The sequence below is a fragment of the Monodon monoceros genome, unplaced genomic scaffold, assembly GCF_005190385.1.
Source record: "Monodon monoceros isolate NGI ecotype Baffin Bay Population unplaced genomic scaffold, NGI_Narwhal_1 Super_Scaffold_3, whole genome shotgun sequence".
NCBI lineage: Eukaryota > Metazoa > Chordata > Mammalia > Artiodactyla > Monodontidae > Monodon > Monodon monoceros.
The window spans coordinates 12,459,926-12,481,597 of NW_021703780.1; the positions used below are offsets into that span (position 1 = coordinate 12,459,926).

At 44.8% G+C, this 21,672-nt stretch overlaps 1 pseudogene; it reads right to left on the reverse strand.

Annotated features, from left to right (window-relative positions):
* Positions 1-266: 266 nt before the first annotated feature.
* LOC114907100 lies at positions 267-1,850 on the reverse strand (annotated as a pseudogene).
* Positions 1,851-21,672: the final 19,822 nt, after the last annotated feature.

Genomic DNA, 21,672 nt, shown 5'->3' on the forward strand with positions numbered 1-21,672 from the left:
AACTCTATTTCAAAGAAAAAAAAAAATTCCTGTGACATGTGTTCACTGTAATTACAAAACTTGGTCAGGATTATATAAAATCTGAGCTTGGTTCTCCCAGTTGTGGAAGGCTCAGGAAGTTAGATTTACAGAGTCTACAGAAGGAGCTGAGAAGGGGGCTATTTTTGTCTGTTTTTCTCATAGCTGTAGCCCAGCTTCTACAACACTGCCCGGCACAAATGGGAAACTCAATATTCCTTTTTTTTTTTTTTTGGCTGCCAAAAGCTTCATTTCCATTTGGTCCAAGGCTTGGGGGAGGGCTCCAGGGTAGTTAAAAAGCTGCCTAGTGGCTGCAGAGAAGGCTTCAGGCCTTCTGACCACAGGGGCTCCTCAAAGGCCGCTGGGTTTCAGAGGCTCCTAGTCATGCCTGAGGGTGAGCCTTTCAAAGAGCTACTGGCCCAGCCCAACCTGAGGACCAGCCAGCCTGCGGAGGTTGGTCAGGTGGTCACCCATCTTCTTGATGAGTTTCACCTGCTCATACAGGAAGCCGCTCTCCAGGAAGTCTCAGAGGTGAGGGTCTGTGCGGGCAGAGCCCAGGGCGTGCAGATCGAAAAGGGCCTGGTTCAGGTCCTTCTCCATGAGAATGGCGGCTTCCATAGCGTCCTGGGTTTCACCCCACTCATCTTGAGATGGCTTCTGCACGTCCTGGAAGAGGGCACGGTCGCTGCACTGGTTTTGTATTTTCAAGAGACGTTCAGTGCCTTGGCGCTTCTCCTTGGCCAATTCACGGAAAAAGTGGCCCACACTCTGAAGAGCCCCATCGTCATGGTCGGAAGAGAAGCCCAGAGAGAGGTAGGTATAGAAGGCCTGCAGACGCAGGTTGACCAGGCGACCTCTACCTTGGTAGACTAATTCTGACGAATCTGGGAGCTCAGGGTTGATTGGTAATAAGGAGTTAACCTCAAAAACTGGTGTTGGTTGGTTCCAGTGGCCGAGGGTAGCTGTGTGGCTGATTCCAAAGGTTGCAACTGAAAAAAAAGCTGGAGGGCGGTCGGAGGCTGGAACAAGGGGTATCCCTTGGTACGTTCATTCTAAACACTGTTGAAGCAAGAGACAGATCCTCAGGCCTGCCGTGCGACCTGCCGGAAACTCAATATTCCTCAGGTCAGTTAGTGAGCAGCAGTATAGTCACTTCTGGCCCCCTCCGTCTCCACCACCCCCACCCCCGCCAGCCTAAGCCCTCCTTCCCCCCCCCGCCCCCTGCCTAGGACCACTTCTGAGCTAAGGCTGCGACTGGGACACCTGCAAGTGGCTTCTCCAAGTGGCCAGGGCTTCCTCACAGTGTGGTGGCTGGGTTGCCAAGGTGAGCATCCTGAGAGACAGGGAGCCACACAGAAGCCACGTGGCCTTTTGTGACCTTGCCTCAGAGGTCAAACACTGTCACTTCCACTGCATTGTATTTGTCGAGGCAGTTACAAAGATTTTCTCAAGTTCAAAGGTAGGGAACATACCTTCTCAATGGAGGAATATCAACATCACGTTGCAAAAAACAAAAACAAAACATGTGGGGTGAAAAAGATATGGCAGATTGCATTTTCCGAGAGATATATATATACGTGCCATGACACCCAAGACTTCCCTTGATTTTACATTATCAGACATCTGGCACTCTGCCCTGCACATTTTCGTGCAGTACTTAGGAGCTCTGCAAGGAAAATATGAACAGAATGGCTCTCCTTCCCACTCCTGCCCAAACTCAGGACTGGGGGACAGGGGTGCAAAAGTGGGACATTAGGAATGTTTATCTCAGAAGGTAGAGGACTCACTTGGGCTCTGGGTGACTTGGGAGCAAAGCCACACACAACCGTCATCGCTATCACCTGTGTCAGCATACTATTTCTGTCCCTTTCACTCCTCTTTCATTGTTTATTTGTCATAGGTGTTTATGTTATAGGGAATAAATCTTGGGAAAGAAGACATTATCGTACATTGTTAAATCTCCACTTTCATGTATTTATGCCAATGCTTGTGGCCTCATTAGGAATTTTAAGCTGAAGTCACTTATGCCGGGTGGCCCATTTGATAGGAAGTGAATTTCAGACTAGGTCAGTTCTCAGGCAGTCATTCACCTCAAAGTCAGGGTACAATTCAATTCTTTTTGATATCAACGGATGTATTCTTTAACCAGAGTTAAAATAATCTAAAACCATCTTCCAACAGTATGATTTGAATGAAATAACATCCAGCGTGCTTAGATTGGAAAAAATGGCATTATTCAATTTCCAAATACAGTAACTCGAATGATGAATTTGAAGAACTCGTTCTTGCTTTATTACTGGTACGGCTTCGTAACTGTCCTTTCAGTTCTCTTTTTCTTTGTGGGAAGATGGAGGAGGGGTGGCTAATGCAAAAGCAGAGGCAGCATCTTATTTACGCCATAACTGCTTTCCTGTGTCCTAAACCCTCAAGAGGGCTTTCTGAAGAAAAAGGGGTGAAAAAATTAAACCTTATCCAGTGGAATTTACAGAGCTAGAAATAAAACAGCCTTAAAGTTGTAACAGATACCTTTTTGGTTTATAACCACATTCTCTAACATCTGTTGAGGGACATTTTCTGACCAAAGGGTCTGTCAGTATCAATAAGGAAAGATGTGTTCCTCATTGTTCTAGAATCTATGGTGTCTAGGGTTATTGAAATGGATATGTACTGTAGTTCATACCGGAGGATGGAGAGGGAGATTACAGACGGAAGGAAAAGGGGACGTGGATTACAGTGTGGACTTGCCCCTGGCCTTGCTTTGAACTCTCCCTGGCTTTTTGGAACTTAACCAAGATCAAACAGGCAGTTGCAGCCAGCCCAAGGCCTCTGGTTCTCTGTATAAATTTAGGAGTTGATTTTGAGGTTAAGATTATGAAGTTTTGTGGTAACTTTAAACTGGAAAGTATTGCATTCACCTTTTATATTCCCCAAAGAAAAAAGAAATGCCCAGCCATGTAATGAAACTCCTTTCAATCTGACCATTGTGTTAGGAACAGATTTCACACTGAGCGAATCTTTGCAACCAGACTCAAATGTTTCCCATTAAGTCCCTGCACAAGTATAAATGTGCAAGGGCCCGCCACAGCGTGTGCCATTCTCCAAGCAAATGCACACACTTGGTGACTTGGATAGGGTATCAAAAACAGATCCACTGCTGAATACTTGTTTGCACTTCTTATTGCCATTGCTTAGAGCCTAGACAATGAGAAAGAAAACTCCCTCAACCTCTTGGTGGTGGCGGTGGGACCTACCTGATTGGGCAGAACATGTGTGGGTCAAACTGTTGCAGCCTTAATGTCTGAATCAGAATTGCTTGCTTACGATGGCTACGCCGTATCTTACTAGAATCCTTCACAGTTTAGCAACTTTTGCTTCAAGCTAAGATAAGTGCTAGGAAGTAGAGTTTAAAATGATGCACAAAGTTTTAGACTATCAAAACAGGAGATTCTATTCAGAAAATGACTTTTACTAAAGCTGAAGAAAACTACAATACATTAACAGAAAGTTTCAATCTGTTATAAGATGGTTCTTAGTTTGACTTTTTTCTTTTTTTTTTTTTTGAGGTACGCGGGCCTCTCACCGTTGTGGCCTCTCCCGCTGCGGAGCAGAGGCTCTGGACGGGCAGGCTCAGCGGCCATGGCTCACGGGCCCAGCCGCTCCGCGGCATGTGGGATCTTCCCGGACCGGGGCACGAACGCATGTCCCCGGCTTTGGCAGGCGGACTCTCAACCATTGCACCACCAGGGAAGCCCCTAGTTTGATTATTTTTGAGGGGTGAGGGGACTTTCCTTCCCCTTGTCTTAGAGCAAATGACAAAAACAAGCACTTCTTATAAAATAGCTCCATACAAGAGGGTGTTAAGGCAAGTTAAAGTCCCCAGGTATAACTACAATCATGCTAATGAGAACAGAAACAAGGGCACATATAATATGCTCTTATCCCAGACTTCAGGAAAGTTCATAGATGGTATCTTATGAATCCTTTTTGAACAATAGGCATGGTTATCTCCACTTTATCGTGGGGCAATCAAGGCATCCAAAGATAACTTGCCAGGGTCATAAGATTCCTCAGAGCCACCACCAGAAAAGAGAACCCTTAATAGTGCAAATGCTGCTCAGAAATCAACTTTGTATGCGTATTGCTAGGAGTAACTTTTGTAGACAGTGTACTGACTGAAGGAAGTGGTGAAGCAAGAGGGAAAAGGAATAAAGGGGAAAATGAAGGCTGATCTGCGACTCCTCAAAAGTTACTTCTACAATTATTCAAAAGGAGACAAATCAATTATACTTCAATTTAAAGAAAGAGAGAGACCATGTTTCAGTCTTATAAAGTTTGACATAATTTAAGACATAATTTAATACAACTTGCATTACTCAAATACATACTTCTAAAAGTTTCCCCTTTCTTTTGTTTTTAATTGAAGTATAGTTGATTTATAATATTGTGTTAGTTTCAGGTATACAGCAAAGTGATTCAGTTATACATATTTTCTCAGATTATTTTTCTTTATAGGTTATTACAAGATATTGAATATAGTTCCCTGCTCTATACAGTAAATCCTCGTTGCTTATCTATTTTATGTATAGTAGTTTCTGTCTGTTAATCCTATACTCCTAATTTATCTCTGACCCCAGTTTCCCCTCTCTAATTGCAGAATTTAAAATTACATTGAGTACTTTCACCTAATGTTTCAAACTTACAACAGGCGCCTTCAGCATTTTTTTAAATTAATTAATTTATTTATTTTTAGCTGCGTTGGGTCTTCGTTACTGCACACAGGCTTTCTAGTTGCGGCGAGCAGGGGCAACTCTTCGTTGCGGTGCACGGGCTTCTCATTGCGGTGGCTTCTCTTTGTTGCGGAGCACGGGCTCTAAGCACGCGGGCTCAATAGTTGTGGCACGTGGGCTCAGTAGTTGTGGCGCACGGGCTCTAGAGCTCAGGCTCAGTAGTTGTGGCTCACTGGCTTAGTTGCTCCGCGGCATGTGGGATCTTCCCAGACCAGGGCTCCAACCCGTGTCCCCTGCATCAGCAGGCGGATTCTTAACCACTGCGCCACCAGGGTAGCCCTCGCCTTCAGCATTTTAAAGTAACATTTTTAAATGATTTCAATGTGTATTATGTCATACAGATATAAGTATACTGTTACTTTCTTAAATATTGCTATTATCAAAAATCATATACAGTAAAAAGACATTTCCACTACTCAGTGTATTCAGAGTTTGGAGAATTGATTTGCAGTGTTGTAGGAATTATTTCCGTTGTCTGGAATTCATCCAAAGAGCCACTCCTACTTGGTTTGTTTGGTATTTTTGTTTTGTTTTGCAGGGGGGTTGGGTTTTTTTTTTCCTGCAACTTAAATTTTCTTATTTGCTAACGGTATGAGTGATTAGAGTAAAAGGAAGGGGAAGAGCTGACATTTTTCTCACCTGAAAGCAAAACCAGCATCCAGCAAAACTCTTTCTTCTATCCTCTCCGCATTCATTTTGGTCCCAATTCCAATCATCTTAGACCATCCCCAAAATGCTCACTGACTCCAGTTTAAGGTAATATTGACCCAGAAGTATGTGCATTGTAATAGCGAGACTTTTGAGGTCTAACAATTTTCCAGGGTCCAAAGGCCATCATTTGTAATGGTTAGGCTTTCAGGTGCATTGATGGATAGTGGGGGACCGTCTTTGAAACCAGAGTCCATTCCCCTCCATTCATGTTACAGAAGTAACTTCTTATGTGTAAGGCAAGTTCTGAGTACAGGTTTTGATTATTTTTTAGCTTGTCTTAAAATTTTAAAACCTAGCAAAGCTAGAAAGTGGTCTACCAAAGAATAAGGGTCATGGACTCTCCAAGTCCTTGAATTTCAAACAGAGACAGATGATCCCCTTTGACCTCTGGGGGCCCTCCTCACCCCCACTGCTACAGGGGAAAGGGGGAAGAGCAAGAAAAGCAAGAAAACTACAGGCCTGACAACAGGATTTGCCAGGAAGCTGTGTTCCACCTAGGACCTCTCTAGACACATGGATTGCTGATGCCTTTACGTCCACAATTAAAGATCCCTTCCTCCCTCAATACAATGAAAATACCCTGGTAAAAGGTCACGTCTTATCCAATAACATGACAGCATATCTCAACACCTACAGCATAAATACTTAAGGTGTTTGGTGAAACTCCAGATTTCTGGACTTCAACACGGAATCACTAAATGAGAATCCTGGGCACCAAGGCCCAGGAATCTGAATTTTTAACCCAAATTCTCATTTGATCCTTACGCACAGTAACATGTAAGAACCTCAGGCTTCGGGACTTCCCTGGTGGTCCAGTGGGTAAGACTCCTCACTCCCAATGCCGGGGACCCGGGTTCGATCCCTGGTCCAGGAACTAGATCCCGCATGCCGCAACTAAGAGTTCGCGTGACACAACTAAGAGTGTGCATTCTGCAACTCAGAGTCCACATGCTGCAAGTGAGAAGCCTACATGCCACAATTAAGAAGTCTGCATGCCACAACTAAAAGATTCAGCATGCCACAACTAAGACCCGGTGCAGCCTAGATAAATAAATAAATAATAAAATAAATAAATAGTTAAAAAAAAAAAAAGAACCTCAGACTTAGAGCTGGAGAGAAATAATGAGGAAGCAAGAACAGAAGATGTGGGACCAGGGTTGTATGTGGAATCAAAGGTAAACATCATAAAGTATGGCCTATTTGAGAATTTAAGCCAATCTTGGAAGACACAGAGAAGGCCAAAAAGTAAAATCACTGAGAAAAAAGGAAGGAAAGAGGGCACAAGTTTTATGGACCTGCCATGGGCCTCTGAAATGTTGTCCTGCATTAAATAGGTCTTGGCCACCTCATCAAGGAAGGAGTTTTGTTGTGGCTCTTCCTTTTTTATTTCCTTTTTTTTTTTGGCGCGGTACGCGGGCCTGTCACTGTGTGGCCTCTCCCGTTGCAGAGCACAGGCTCCGGACGTGCAGGCTCAGCGGCCATGGCTCACAGACCTAGCCACTCCGCGGCATGTGGGATCTTCCTGGACTGGGGCACAAACCCGTGTCCCCTGCATCGGAGGCGGACTCTCAACCACTGCGCCACCAGGGAAGCCCCTTTATTTCCTTTTTATATAAAATGATTCCTTTCCTTACACAGAATTTTCCTATGGAAACATGGGTTTTGTGGAGAGTAAGAAAGGTATTTTTTACAAATGAATGCTTTGTACTCACTAATCTCATATTTTTTCCCATATTAGTTTCTTCAGGGATTTCTACAAAGATGGTATTTTATCAGGTTCTTCTTCTTCTTTTTTTTTTTTTTAAAGAAACACCTCGGGCTTCCCTGGTGGCACAGTGGTTAAGAATCCACCTGCCAATGCAGGGGACACGGGTTGGAGCCCTGGTCCGGGAAGATCCCACATGCCGCGGAGCAACTAAGCCCATGTGCCCCAACTACTGAGCCTGCGCTCTAGAGCCCGCAAGCCACAACTACTGAACCTGTGCGCCACAACTACTGAAGCCTGGGCGCCTAGAGCCCGTGCTCCTCAATAAGAGCAGCCACCGCAATGAGAAGCCTGCGCACTGCAACAAAGAGTAGCCCCCGGGCTTCCCTGGTGGCGCAGTGGTTGGGAGTCCGCCTGCCGATGCAGGAGACACGGGTTCGTGCCCCGGTCCGGGAAGATCCCACATGACGCGGAGCGGCTGGGCCCGTGAGCCATGGCCGCTGAGCCTGCGCGTCCGGAGCCTGTGCTCCGCGGCGGGAGAGGCCACAACAGTGAGAGGCCCGCGTACCGCAAAAAAAAAAAAAAAAAAAAGAGTAGCCCCCCGCTCGCCGCAACTAGAGAAAGCCCATGTGCAGCAACGAGGACCCAACACAGCCAAAAATAACCTAATTAATTAATTAATTAAAATTAAAAAAAAAAAAGAAACACCTCACTTAAAATAAGCAAAACGTTTTTATTCACACAAGTATCTTTTACTAACTCTACCCAATTTTAGAAGCTTTGTAGGCTCCAAAGACTATCATGATTAACCTTCTTCGGATGAAACTTTAAGGATGTGCTTTGAACCCACAGAAGAAATTAAATGCACAGTTAAGACTGATTTTCATCATCAAGTTGCAACAGGGAATTGTCTTTAAAGCCATCTTCTGCTGCTTTCATTAGAGTTTTGATCTCTTGCTGCAAATTTATATTCCTTTGTGGGTTTAAGGCAGATACTGGATATCCTTTTAACCTATATTTACTAAGCAACCTATTGATGAGTCTCATTCTGCCACAAATCCATGAACGATGTTCCCATGACCACCCTAGCGGGAGTCTTAACTGAATACAGCATCTTCAGGATAAGTGGCCATTTGTCACAAGGTAAAGGCATTTTTTTTTTAATCGTGAAAGTTAAAAACACATACCACTTTGACTTTTTTACATTTTGAATTGTTCCACAAGCCCCAATCAGCCAGCAAATAAAAAATGTATGCCAATAATAGAACACCCAAAGAAACGTCTGTGCTCCCCACCACCCCCCCTTTTCCCTTTCCAAAAAACCTCTCCCAATTTAGGACCTTCTATATGTATCTGAGCCAAGTTCCTGATTGGAAGAAATTCTCACCTAGAAAGAAGGAGGGACAGTTTCCCTGGTGGTTGTCAGCTTTATTCACTACCTCTCTGTTCTGCATCACAGGGGAACTGACCCGCCCAGACTCCACCTCTCAGGCCCCCTTGCCCCTGGCATCCAGCCCCTTTCAGTCAGTGGGGGCACTGGATGGAGATTGGGGAGCAGGAGGAAAGGAGAAGTCAGAGAACTTTCCCCCTTCATTTCTGTTTTAGGCAGCATCTTTGGCCAAAGCTGCACCCCCTGCAGCTCCCTGCAGGGCAGCCTCGCATTGGCTGAACTGAGTTGGAAGCCAGTTGGCAAGGGAGTCTGGGAAATGCCTCTGCAGATCAGCCCTTTGTGCAAGGTCCAGAGCAGATCAGGGGAATTATGAGGCCTGGATCCGAGAACAAACAGCCAAATGACCAGCCCAGAGAGCTGAACTAAGTAAGACTCACTGGCATCCTCTCTAGCTAGGTAGGCCAAAGAGCAATAGTTGACTCCAATTCATCCATTCAATATTTAGAGTGCATTGACCAGGTGTTAGGAGTTGTGCTAACTTCTTTTTTTATATGTTTGTTTGTTTGTTTATTTATTTTTGGCCGTGTTGGGTTTTCATTGCTGCGGGCGGGCTTTCTCTAGTTGCGGGGCGTCTTCCTTGCGGCACGCAGGTTTCTCATTGCGGTGGCTTCTCTTTGTTGCAGAGCACGGGCTCTAGGCGCGCGGGTTCAGTAGTTGTGGCTCGCGGGCTCTAGAGCGCAGGCTCAGTACTTGTGGCACACGGGCTTAGTTGCTCCGCGGCATGTGGGATCTTCCCCGACCAGGGCTCGAACCCCTGTCCCCTGCACTGGCAGGCAGATTCTTAATCACTGCACCACCAGGGAAGTCCTGTGCCAGCTTCTAAGAATGCAAAGATAGAGAACATATGGTCCCGGCTCTCACCATCTTCTGTTTGAATCCCAGCCCTATTCCCTTCTAGTTGGCTTTGGGCAGCTGACTTGACCACCCCAAGCCACCACCTCCTCTGCTGTGAAACAGGGAAGATAACAGTATCAACTTCCTAGGTTTTTTTTTTTTTGGCTGCATTGGATCTTAGTTGTGGTACGTGGGCCTCTCTCTAGTTGTGGCATGCAGGTTTTCTCTCTGTAGTTGTGGCTCCAGGGCACATGGGCTCTGTAGTTTGCAGCTCGAAGGCTCTCTAGTTGAGGCACTCGAGCTCAGTAGTTGTGGTGCATGGACATGTGGGATCTTAGTTCCCTGCCCAGGATCGAACCAGCGTCCCCTTCATTGTAAGGCAGATTCTTTACCACTGGACCACCAGGGAAGTTCCTCAACTTCCTAGGATTGTTGTAAGGGTTCCATGAGATCACTGCTTACAGTAGACATTCAGTGAGCATTTGTTGAATAAAACTGTGCCTAGTGAGCCAGACACTTAATAAGTAAAACGAAGTTACACTTCACTGATTGCCTACCCTGTGCCAGACACATACGTACGTTACCGTAATGCCTACAACCACCAGCAAGGTGGGGTAAACAAGCAGTTTCAATACAATATGGTAAAGGGCTATAACAAACGCACCCACAAGCTGTGCTGGAAACACCGTAGGCGGAGAACCTGTAGAGACCTCACAGAGAAGTTACGGAGAATTGCATCAGAGGGAGAAGGAGGCAGGGCCCAGCGGGTAAGGACTTCGTAATAATAACAATAGTAACAAAAGCTAACAAGGATTGAGAACTCACCCAGAACCGGGCCCTGAGTGACAGCACTCACTGAGTCTCCCTCCATAGATGCTCCCTATCAAACCCATTTTATAGAGAGAGAACTCAAGTTTAGAGTTCTAAATTATGTCACCCAGCTAGTAAAGGTTAGGGTCAGGATCCAAACCCAAGAGTGCCTAACTCCAAAGTTGATGCCCTGAGGAACAGCAGATGCACTCCCGGCTGTGAGGATGGATTCTTTTATTGAGTTAACTAACACAGCAGCCACAAAGGACAAATCTGTGTGCTAACATCCAACAGACTGTAGACTCCTTGGGGTAACTGTGCAAAGAGAGCTTGACACTAAAGGTGCTTAATTCTTTGGGGAGTCCAGCTGCACAGCCCCAGCTCAGCGGAGGACCAGGGAACAAAGGGCTCCATCCTGGGGTGGGGGAGAAGTGGCTGAGGGGAACATGTGTTCTCTAGAAGTAAACTGAGTGGCCTTGAGAGATGAGTTAACCCTTTCAAGACTCCAGGCTAATATTTGGTTTAATTATCTCTTCCAAGGTACTGAAGACACTCTGTCTCACAGAGCAAATTTATCTTTCAAATGGAGCCACTGTCCAACCTACTTAGGTATCAATTCTCTTGTCTTTTCTTTAAAAGGCCAGTTGCAGGCAACATCACTACTTTTCTGCTTAAAAGAAAGTGGGGAGAAGTCCTTAAAACCTCCCAAGATGGCTTTTAATTAAAAAATACTAATCCTTATTTTTCCTATTTCTCCAACCTTCTGTGCTGCTGGGGGTTGTGGATGTGGAGATGAGATATTTTGCAAATAATAGTAGACCTTTCCTTCGCATTTCAGAGCCGTTCAATTATAAACACCGCCACCTGCAAAGCTGGAAATCAATTCAACTGCAATCTTCTTTAAAGCGTTTTCAATGCAGCTGCTAACCTGTCTAGATGTTTAACTTTCAGGTTTCAAAACCTGTCAGTTAAAACTTGCTTACTGTTACTCCTTTTCTCTGAAGCTACAAGCCTGAAGAGAAATTATATAGCAAATTGGAAACAAGGAACTAAGACTTGATAGGAACACAAAAGGCCCATGAATGGGCTGTGGTACAAGAAACTACAATCCCTGCTCTGGAAATGAATGAAGATTAGAGGGCTTGTCTACCCGCAGCCTCTAATGAGGTTGCGCCTTCTCGGTTCTGAAGGCAGCAACTGATCCCTTCACAAGAACACTTGGGCTATTCCGAGAAAAAGACATTAGTCAAACCTGTTGTTGGCTGAGTTTACCGGTCAATTCTGTGGAATTGTGGCATGGGTAGCATGGGGTGGACGCAGCTCATTAAAAACTCCATTCGGGAAAACCCGAAGGCAACAGGATAGTCATTACTGAGCTAATTCTATTGGCCTGAAAGAGTTAATTCAACTCCTAGAGGGAAGCAATGTACTTTCTATTCCCCAGGATGAGCCAGCCTCTCACCCAGCTTAGCACAATGAGACTGTTTTTCCTCAGCCCTCCCCTCTACTCCGGGTTGAAGGCCCCCTGACAGTTGACAAGCCCAAGATGGGGCTCACCAGGAGGGTCTCCTCTCATTCCCCAGTACAGGCCCCTCTAGGCCTAAGGGCCGGCCGGGTAATGCTGAATAAATCCATGCATGCAAGGAACAAGCACGAGGACAAATCCCTTGACTCTGTGTCTGGATTCTAAACATCTACCCAGATTCTAACAGTGTAGCCAGATCCATCTATCAGCAGGAGTCGCTAAGAGATGCCTGATTTACATGCACCCTTTGCAGTGTGTCACTGGGCACAGAGTGCCCTGTAAGCAGTGGTGCACAGGCTCCAGTCCTGGCCCGACGGAGAACAGACGTCATCACCCGCCTGGACCACAAATGTCCTCACTGAGAAAGAGGCACAGAGGGCCAGAAGTGTTAAATGATCCACACGTTCCCTTCTAGATACTACTTTTTAAAAACCAATTTATTATAAAAAATGTCAAACATAGATCGAAATAGACATAATGGTCCCCTATGTACCTATCACCCAGCTGCAACAATTAATAACTTACAGCTAATTTTATTTCCGCTGTACCCCCAGCAAGTCCCCCACCAGGTTATGTTGGAACAAATCCCAGACTGCCTATCACTTCATCCATAAGTATTTCAGTGTGTATCTCTAAAAGATAAGGACTCTTTTTTTTTTTTTAACAAAACACAAAACAATTACTGCCTCTAAAAAAAAAACCCTTTGACACCTGCTACAACATTGATGAACCTTGAGGACGCTGTGCCGAGTGAAACAAGCCAGTCACAAAAGGACAAATTCTGTGTAATTCCACTTACATGAGGTTCTTAGAGTAGTAAATTCATAGACAAAAGTGGAATGGTGGTGGCCAGGGGTTGAGGGGAGGTGGGAATGGGGTGCAGTTGCAATTCTGCAAGAGGAAAAGAGCTCTGTGGATGGATGGAGGCGAAGGTAGCACAACAATGTGAATGTACTCAACACCACTGAACTGGATAATGAACTGAAAAATGATTAAAATAGTAAATTTTATATTGTTTATGTATTTCACCACAATTTTTTTTCAAATAGTAAATTAAAAATAAAGCTCTTCACATCATAAACTATCCATTAAGCGTTTAATTATCTCATAAATGTCATATGTTTGTTCAGTTTGTTTGCTTGGATCAGAATCCACGCAAGGTTCACAGACTGTGCTTGGTTGTCAGTTCTTATCCGTTGTCCCTCCAACTGTTTTTTTTCTTTTTTTCCCACTGCAATTTATGTATTGAAGAAATTTTTCCTAGAAAGTTTCCCACAATGCAGATTTTTCAGTTTGCATCCCTGTGATGTCCTCTGTTCTGTTTTCTTGAAAACTGGAAGTTGGATCAAGAGAGCAGATCAGAGAGTGGCATGGACATATATACACTACCCAATGTAAAATAGATAGCTAGTGGGACGCAGCCTCATAGCACAGGGAGATCAGCTTGGTGCTTTGTGACCACCTAGAGGGGTGGGCTATGGAGGGTGGGAGGGAGGGAGATGCAAGAGGGAAGAGATATGGGGATATATGTATATGTATAACTGATTCACTTTGTTATAAAGCAGAAACTAACACACCATTGTAAACCAATTATACTCCAATAAAGATGTTAAAAAAAAAGAGCAGATCAGATGCAAATTTGATGTTTCAGGCAAGATCACTGCATAGATTCGACTATATTATCAAAATATGAGTGCACAAAGATTAATCAACACACTGTCATAACCAATTTAGTATGAGCTCTCCACTGCCAATGGCCTTGGGATGGGGACAGAAGGAATGAGAGGAAATACCAAAAAGATGTTTTAACAGAATCCTTGCCATCAAGGAACCTGCAATCTTGTTAAGGAGGCAAAACTGATAGAAGTGAAACAATTAAATAATAGTTAAGACTATGCTGTGACTGTAAAAGCCATCTCATTCCAAGGGTGAGACCATCTAAAAAAGGTTTTAGGTCAAAGTTCCTGAAATGGGTCTTGAAGGACTGATAGATTTTGGAAAAAAGAAGGCATTTGGGGAAGTAAAACTATACAAAGAAAAGCACAGGGACTTCCCTAGTGGCGCAGTGGTTAAGAATCCGCCTGCCAATGCAGGCGACACGGGTTTGAGCCTTGGTCCAGGAAGATCCCACATGCTGCAGAGCAACTAAGCCCATGCGCCACAACTACTGAACCTGCGCTCTAGAGCCCGCGAGCCACAACTACTGAATCCCGCATACCTAGAGCCCATGCTCCACCACAAGAGAAGCTGCCACAACGAGAAGCCCACGCACCGCAATGAAGAGTAGGCCCCGCTCGCTGCAGCTAGAGAAAGCCCGTGCGCAGCAATGGAGACCCAATGCAGCCAAAAATAAATAAATAAAATTTAAAAATAATAATACAAACTATTAAAAAAAAAAACAGGAAAGCACAGAGGTTGCTACTGGGGATGGGTACAGAGGATGATTCATACAGGTTGGGAATGATAGCACAAAGACAGGAACACTCAGCCGATTATATGAATTGGAAGATCTCTAGAGACTAAGGCAAATCGGAGGTTACTTCTGTTTTGGAGTGCATACTTTGTCAAGATTCTAAAGGTCTGCAAGTGTCATGGGTGTTTTGAGAAGCTGATTTCCAGTATCTTTTAGTAGAAGAATTGAGGTTTTTTCCCTCATGGAAATCTTTTCCAACTGAGTTGACCCTTTCTAGAGATGAAACACATTAAAAAGAGTTCCATGAAAAATACAGTTAGAATTAGATAAGATGTTTAGGATTAGCCTTAAATACTCTGAAGGGGAGGGGAGAGGTAAGACGTAGAGGGCTATATATGCAAAAAGAGTGACAGCGTTGACAGTTGTTGGAGCTGAGTCATGGGTACATAGGGCTCATAATGCTATCCTCCCTACTTTTCTGTACGTTTGAATCTTCCCATAATAAAAAGTTACTTGTGAACCTATTACTGTTGAGGTCAAGGGTCATTCCCACATCCCATGTTTCCCATGTTATAGAAAAAGATTCGGTGGACCAGAAGATGTGGTGCTTGTCTCTTCCGTGACTAAGCTGTTTAACTGAGCCAATTACCTCACCTCTGTGGACCTCAATCCCTTTCTCTGTAAAATGAGAGGAAAGGGAACAAGAACTACCATTTATTAAATGCTTACTATGTGCAGGAATTGGGCAGTGCACTTGATGTAGATGATCTCAGTTTTGGGGAGGGTGGATGCAATGTTGTCCTTAGTCTCCAAAGTTTCTTTCTGGTTCTAGGGTTCCACGAATTATCCGTTTCACCTTCATTTAGTTTTTTGATGAACCGATATGCCAGATATCTTTCTATAGTCTTCGGAGACACAGATTAAAGAGACAGCTCCTGTCTTCAAGGGTTTTATGATCTAAAAAGACAGACTAGTAAGACAGGTTATAATCCAATTGGCAAATGTTATAATAACTGCTGTTTACTGAACAATAACTACATGGGTAAGATGGTAAAGGTTTTACATTATTGATATCTTACATCCCTACAATATAGAAAAAGCATGACATGGTTTAATAATAAAAATAGTATCATGAGGGACTTCCCTGGTGGTCCAGTGGTTAAGAATCCGCCTTCCAGTGCAGGGAACTCGGGTTCGATCCCTGGGAACTAAGATCCCACATGCCACGGGGTAACTAAGCCCACACGTCACAACTAAGAGTCCGCACACTGCAAATAAAGATCCTGCGTGCTGCAGCTAAGACCCGACGCAGCCAAAAATAAATAAATAAATAGTATCGTGTGCTCTGGGGTCAAGCAGGAGGAACACCCATCCCAGACTGAGGGGGTCAGATATGTCCGTATTAAGTCTTTTTGAATTAATTTATTTTACTTGTGGTAAAACAAACACAATGTAAAATTTACCATTTTCAGTGTTTAGTTCAGCGGCATGACATACACTCACATCGTTGTGCCACCGTCACCACCATCCATCTCCAGAACTTTTTCCATCTTCCCAAGCTGAAACTCAGTACCCATTAAACACTAACAGCCTGTCCACCCTCTCCCTAGCCTGAGACAACCACCATTCTCCTTTCTGTCAGTATAATGTGACTACTCTAACCTCTTCAGGTGAACGGCATCGTATAGTATTAATATTTGCCCTTTTGTGATGGGCTAATTTCACTTAGCATAATGTCCTCAAGACTCATCTGTGTTGTAGTATATGTCAAATTTTCCTTCTTTTTTAAGGCTGAATAACATTTCATTATACGTACAGTCAGCCCTCTGTATCCATGAATTCTGCATCTGAGGGTCCAACCAACTGTGGAGTGAAAGAAAATTCTTTTAATTTCCAGAAAGTTCCAAAAAGCAGAACTTGAATTTGCTGTGCAACAGCAACTATTTATATAGCATGTGAATTGTATTAGGTATTATAAGTAATCCAGAGATGATTTAAAGTATACGGGAGGCTGTACATAGGTCATATGCAAATACTATGCCACTTTATTTAAGAAACTAGAGCATCAGAGGATTTTGGTATTGTATTGGTGGGGGTCAGGGGTGCTCCTGGAACCAATCCCCAGTGGACGCTGAGGGACAATTGTATAGACCATATTTTGTTTTATCCATTCATCCGTCAATGGGCACTTGGGTTGCTTCCACCTTTGGCTATTGTGCATAATGCTACCATGAACATGGGTGGATAAATACTTCTTCAAGACCCTGCTTTCAATTCTTTGGGGTATATACTATGTTCAGTTTTGAAGAATGAGAAGGTGTTAAGGCAAAAAAACCCAAACAAACAGAAGCATTCCAAGAAAAGCCAGTGACTGGTGGAAAGGCACAGAGAGCTGTTGTTAAGTTCAGCTGAAGATTAGAGAGAGGAGGGGGGTGGTGAGATACAGGGCCACAGCGAGAGCCAGGCACTAGACTGTAAGGGCCTTGCATACCGTGGGGAACGGGCAATGGGGGTTACAAGCAGAACTGAGATCAAATCCCTCTTTTCGTTGCTATTCTTAAAGTGTCTACTTTAATGTAATTTTAAGCAAATATTCAAAAACAATGTTTTTACAGGACAGACTTTGGGCCCTACTGGAAATGACCACTAGAAGATGTTTAGGCATTGTGGTGACCCCACTCTTCTGTTTCCCTGACAACAGGCCCCCTCACTCTACCAGTGTTCAATAAATAGTAACGGAGCGCTCAACAGACCAATTATTTATGGTCAATGGATTGATGTTATTTCATAAAATCTTTTGCTTAAAATAATATTATCTAATGCCCTGCTTTTATTTGACTGATTCTTTTCAGAATCAACTAAGCCAGAGCACAGATCCATTTATGAGATTCTGCATTCAACTCTCCATCTTGCTTTTCCCTAACACAGGATGAATCCCTTGAGCTGTAATGAAAATGGTACCAGGTAAGCTTGGGGCCCCACCCGGCTAAGAATGATTTTATGACAATGCAATACGTAATCTATTCATTTCTGTGAAGAGCCTTAATCCCCTGAGAACCCAGTTACACTCCAGAGAAATAGATGGCATGCTGTGTGTGTGTGTGTGTGTGTGTCTGTGTGTGTGTGTGTGTGCGTGTGGATCAGTTTAACACTCGGGTGACATTTGGGTATTTCTCACAATGCTGATAAACACTGACACCATGAATGGACAAGCTGCTCACAAGAGGATCCGTGAGTCATGCCTGTGTGTTCCTCAGTGTGTTTAACTTTTCTGGTATGCATGTTGATGCTTTGGTATATAGTGTGAAATAATAGTAAAAATGAAGAATCACCAGAATGATTTCTCAACAAAAGTCATTCATCTAATGAAGATTTGGTCGGCGGGGCATAGGGGGGGTAGTGTCCTGTAAGGGGCGGGGCAGGGTGTGCAGCCAAGGTCACTTCAGTTGTTGCCTTGTAACATGGTTCACAGACCCCACGGTGTTATCAAACGAGAGCTCTGGGCCAGAAATCCTGCAACGTGGCTCAGTCAATGGAGGTGGGTTTTGAAGTGACCTTAGATGTCATAGAGCAATACAAAAAGTCAGCAATATGAACTGGCCTTTCACCAGGTGAGGGATGGATGCCCCCAAATACATTGATGAAGGTGCAATCATAGCAAAGGAGAGTCTGGTCCTAATCCTTTTTTCTTTTTTCTTCGTTCGGCCGCACCACACAGCATACGGGATCTTAGTTCACCAACCAGGGATCGAACCCGTGTCCCCTGCAGTAGAAGTGCGGAGCCTTCCACTGGACCCCCAGGGAAGTCCCAGGTCCTAATCTTTTAGAGACTAGTCACTTCACACTCGAAGTCTGATGTTCAACTCTGATTATTGTGATGCTTAAAAGCAACTGTGAGGCATGTAGGCAATAAACATTACTTTACATTATATTCTTTTAAAATGTGAATGTTCTGATAGGCACACTGTATTGCTTACAATTTAAGTTCAACTTCATATAATAGAGCTCCATTTCAACTAGTCCAAAATGGCTTAAACAAGATGGTAGTTTATTTCTCCCTTTGGGAATTCCCTGGTGGTCCAGTGGTGAGGACTCCATGCTTTCACTGCCGAGGGCCAAGGTTCCATCCCTGGTTGGAGAACTAAGGTCCCGCAAGCTGCACAATGTGGCCAAAAATAAAAGATGACTATTTCTCCCTTAGATATAAGCACAACTATAGACAGTTAGGAATGGTGGGGTGGCCCGAGTCACCACTACGCTACCCTAGGTGTTGCCCTGCCCACATAGCCAAAGAACGCTCACTACCAAGTCCTTGTTACAAGCCACAGGGCAGAGGAAGGTCAGATGAAGGGGTATATCACCTCCCTTTAAGAATGCATCCCAGGGCTTCCCTGGTGGCGCAGTGGTTGAGAGTCTGCCTGCCGATGCAGGGGACACGGGTTCATGCCCCGGTCCGGGAAGATCCCACATGCCGCGGAGCGGCTGGGCCCGTGAGCCATGGCCGCTGAGCCTGCGCGTCCGGAGCCTGTGCTCCGCAATGAGAGAGGCCACAACAGTGAGAGGCCTGCGTACCGCAAAAAAAAAAAAAAAAGGATGCATCCCAGAAGTGGTCAGAATTCCAATTGCCAGAATTCATCACAACGCCACGAGAAGGTGCAAAGGTTGCTGGCAATGTCATTACCATGAGTAACACTGGGGTTCTATGATAAGGAAAAAGGATAGAGCATCTTCTGGGGGACCCCCAGCAATCTCTGCCACATCTGTTTTCTTTTTTCTAAACTGAAAAAGAAAAACTGATTCACAAAGAGGGAGAACTCCCCCCAAACTTACTTGGTCAACACCCACTCATCCGTCTTGTGCCAACTTAAAAGTCACTTCCTGTGAGAAGCCTACCTGGGGTTTTCCCCTTCCTTTCCTTCACCCTCTGTGGCCCCCATCTAGAGGAGGTCTCCCTGTTACTCTCCGTCAACAGCACTCCTCTCAGTGTTTTAACATGCCAGAGTTGAAATTAATGACGTACTGATACGACTATGTATGTCATGTCTGCCTCCTGAATGGCATTCTGAGCTCTGTGAGGACAGGGGCTGAACCTGTAATGGTCACATGGCCCCCTGGTAAGCACTCAAAGCAAATTTCTCAAATCAATTCATAAATGAATGGGAAGGCAGGGGGGTGCGCTCAAAGTCACACAATTAGTGCAGAACCAAGAGTGAAACTGGGTCTTTAAAACTCGTTTCTTTTTCTTATCATACCACGCAGCTTTTCCAGTTAACAAAATAAGGGCCGGAAGGACAAAGTCACTAACCTGAACTTGTGCAGATAATTAGTTGTAGGACAAGGCCTGGAATCCAGGATGCTTAAGGCTCAGCCCACTTCTCTTGCCACCAAAATACAATAATGCTTTTATTTCCAAACCCAAGGAGCTCCTATCTCAGAAAAAGTCACAGGGGTTCATCAAGAGATTCCCAATCATGGGCAAAACAATTTGCTTAAACTCATTTTGATTTTAAGAATAAATCAGGGCTTCCCTGGTGGCGCAGTGGTTGAGAGTCCACCTGCCGATGCAGGGGGCACAGGTTCGTGCCCCAGTCCAGGAAGATCCCACATGCTGTGGAGCGGCTGGGCCCGTGAGCCATGGCTGCTGGGCCTGCGCATCCGGAGCCTGCGCTCCGCAATGGGAGAGGCCACAACAGTGAGAGGCCCGCATACCACAAAAAAAAAAGAATAAATCAGAATATGGGACTTCCCTGGTGGCACAGTTGTTAAGAATCCACCTGCCAATGCAGGCGACACGGGTTCAATCCCTGGTCTGGGAAGATCCCACATGACATGGAGCAGCTAAGCCCACGAGCCACAACTACTGAAGCCCATGTGCCTAGAGCCCATGCTCTGCAACAAGAGAAGCCATGGCAATGAGAAGCCCACACACCGCAACGAAGAGTAGTCCCCGCTTGCCGCAACTAGAGAAAGCCCGCGTGCAGCAACGAAGACCCAACGCAGCCAAAAAAATTTTTTTTTTAAAGAATAAGTCAGGGCTTCCCTGGTGGCCCAGTGGTTGAGAGTCCGCCTGCCGATGCAGGGGACACGGGTTCGTGCCCCGGTCCGGGAAGATCCCACATGCCGCGGAGCGGCTGGGCCCGTGAGCCATGGCCGCTGAGCCTGCGCATCCGGAGCCTGTGCTCCGCACCGGGAGAGGCCACAACAGTGAGAGGCCCGCGTACCGCAACAAAAAAAAAAAAAAGAAAAAGAAGAAGTCAGAATAATCATATGTAACATGTGAACCTTCATGGGATTCTAGATGATCAGGGAAAGAAAACACCGTATAAAAAGTAGTTGGGGAACCATTGGAGAAATGTAAGTATAGATTGTATACTAGATGACAGCTATTCAGTAAATGTTAGTGTCCTTGGATGTGGCAATAGTATTGTGGTTAAGTAGAAGAATATCTCCTTTCCTAGGAGGTGCAGACTACAGTATTGAACGGGGCTGAGAGAGAAGTGTTATGATGTGCACAGTATACGGGGAAGATGCTACCTTTGAGTTCAGCTTGGAAGATAGTGTTGGTCTATGTACACGGGAGCTGCTTATCTACTTCTCCTGGGGAAGAATGGGCATCTTGACTATCACAGAAGTTACTATTGATTGATGTTATTATTTTGATCAGCTGAGACTAAGGCATTTCCCCCCACAATCCTGATTGGATAAGACTTTGCATAATCCGTTAACTGACAAATGATAATACAGCTCCTTTTTATTTTTATTTCTTTATTTATTTTGGTTATGTTGGGTCTTCGGTGCTGTGCGTGGGTTTTCTCTAGTTGCTGCGAGCAGGGGCTACTCTTCGTTGCCATGCACAGGCTTCTCATTGCGGTAGCTTCTCTTGTTGCGGAGCACAGGCTCTAGGCGCGCGGGCTTCAGTAGTTGCAGCACGTGGGCTCAGTAGTTGTGGCTCATGGGCTTAGTTGCTCCGCAGCATGTGGGATCTTTCCAGACCAGGAATCGAACCCGTGACCCCTGCATTGGTAGGCGGATTCTTAACCACTGCGCCACCAGGGAAGTCCCACAGCTGCTTTTTAAAAATTCTCTTTGCACGTCCTAGGTTGGCTCTATCAGGGAGTACATTACAAGAACATACGTTACAAAATAGTCTGTTGGTTTTAAAACATAATGGACTTCACCAGAGAAGGCCATGTACTCTTGGCATCCAATTATACAGTGTTTTTGTTGTCTCTGAGAATCATTTATGTTTAACACGTGCTGTTTTAAAGACTGGCAGGAATTCCTAAACAACTGAAGCTCTAATCTACGATTGTCCTCTAGAAACAGAAATCCAAATCACAATATTCTAAGAATATAAGGTAACTAATGTGCCTCCCAAGTGTTTTTGTTCCTCCTGCCTTCTCCTCAAACTTCAATCAC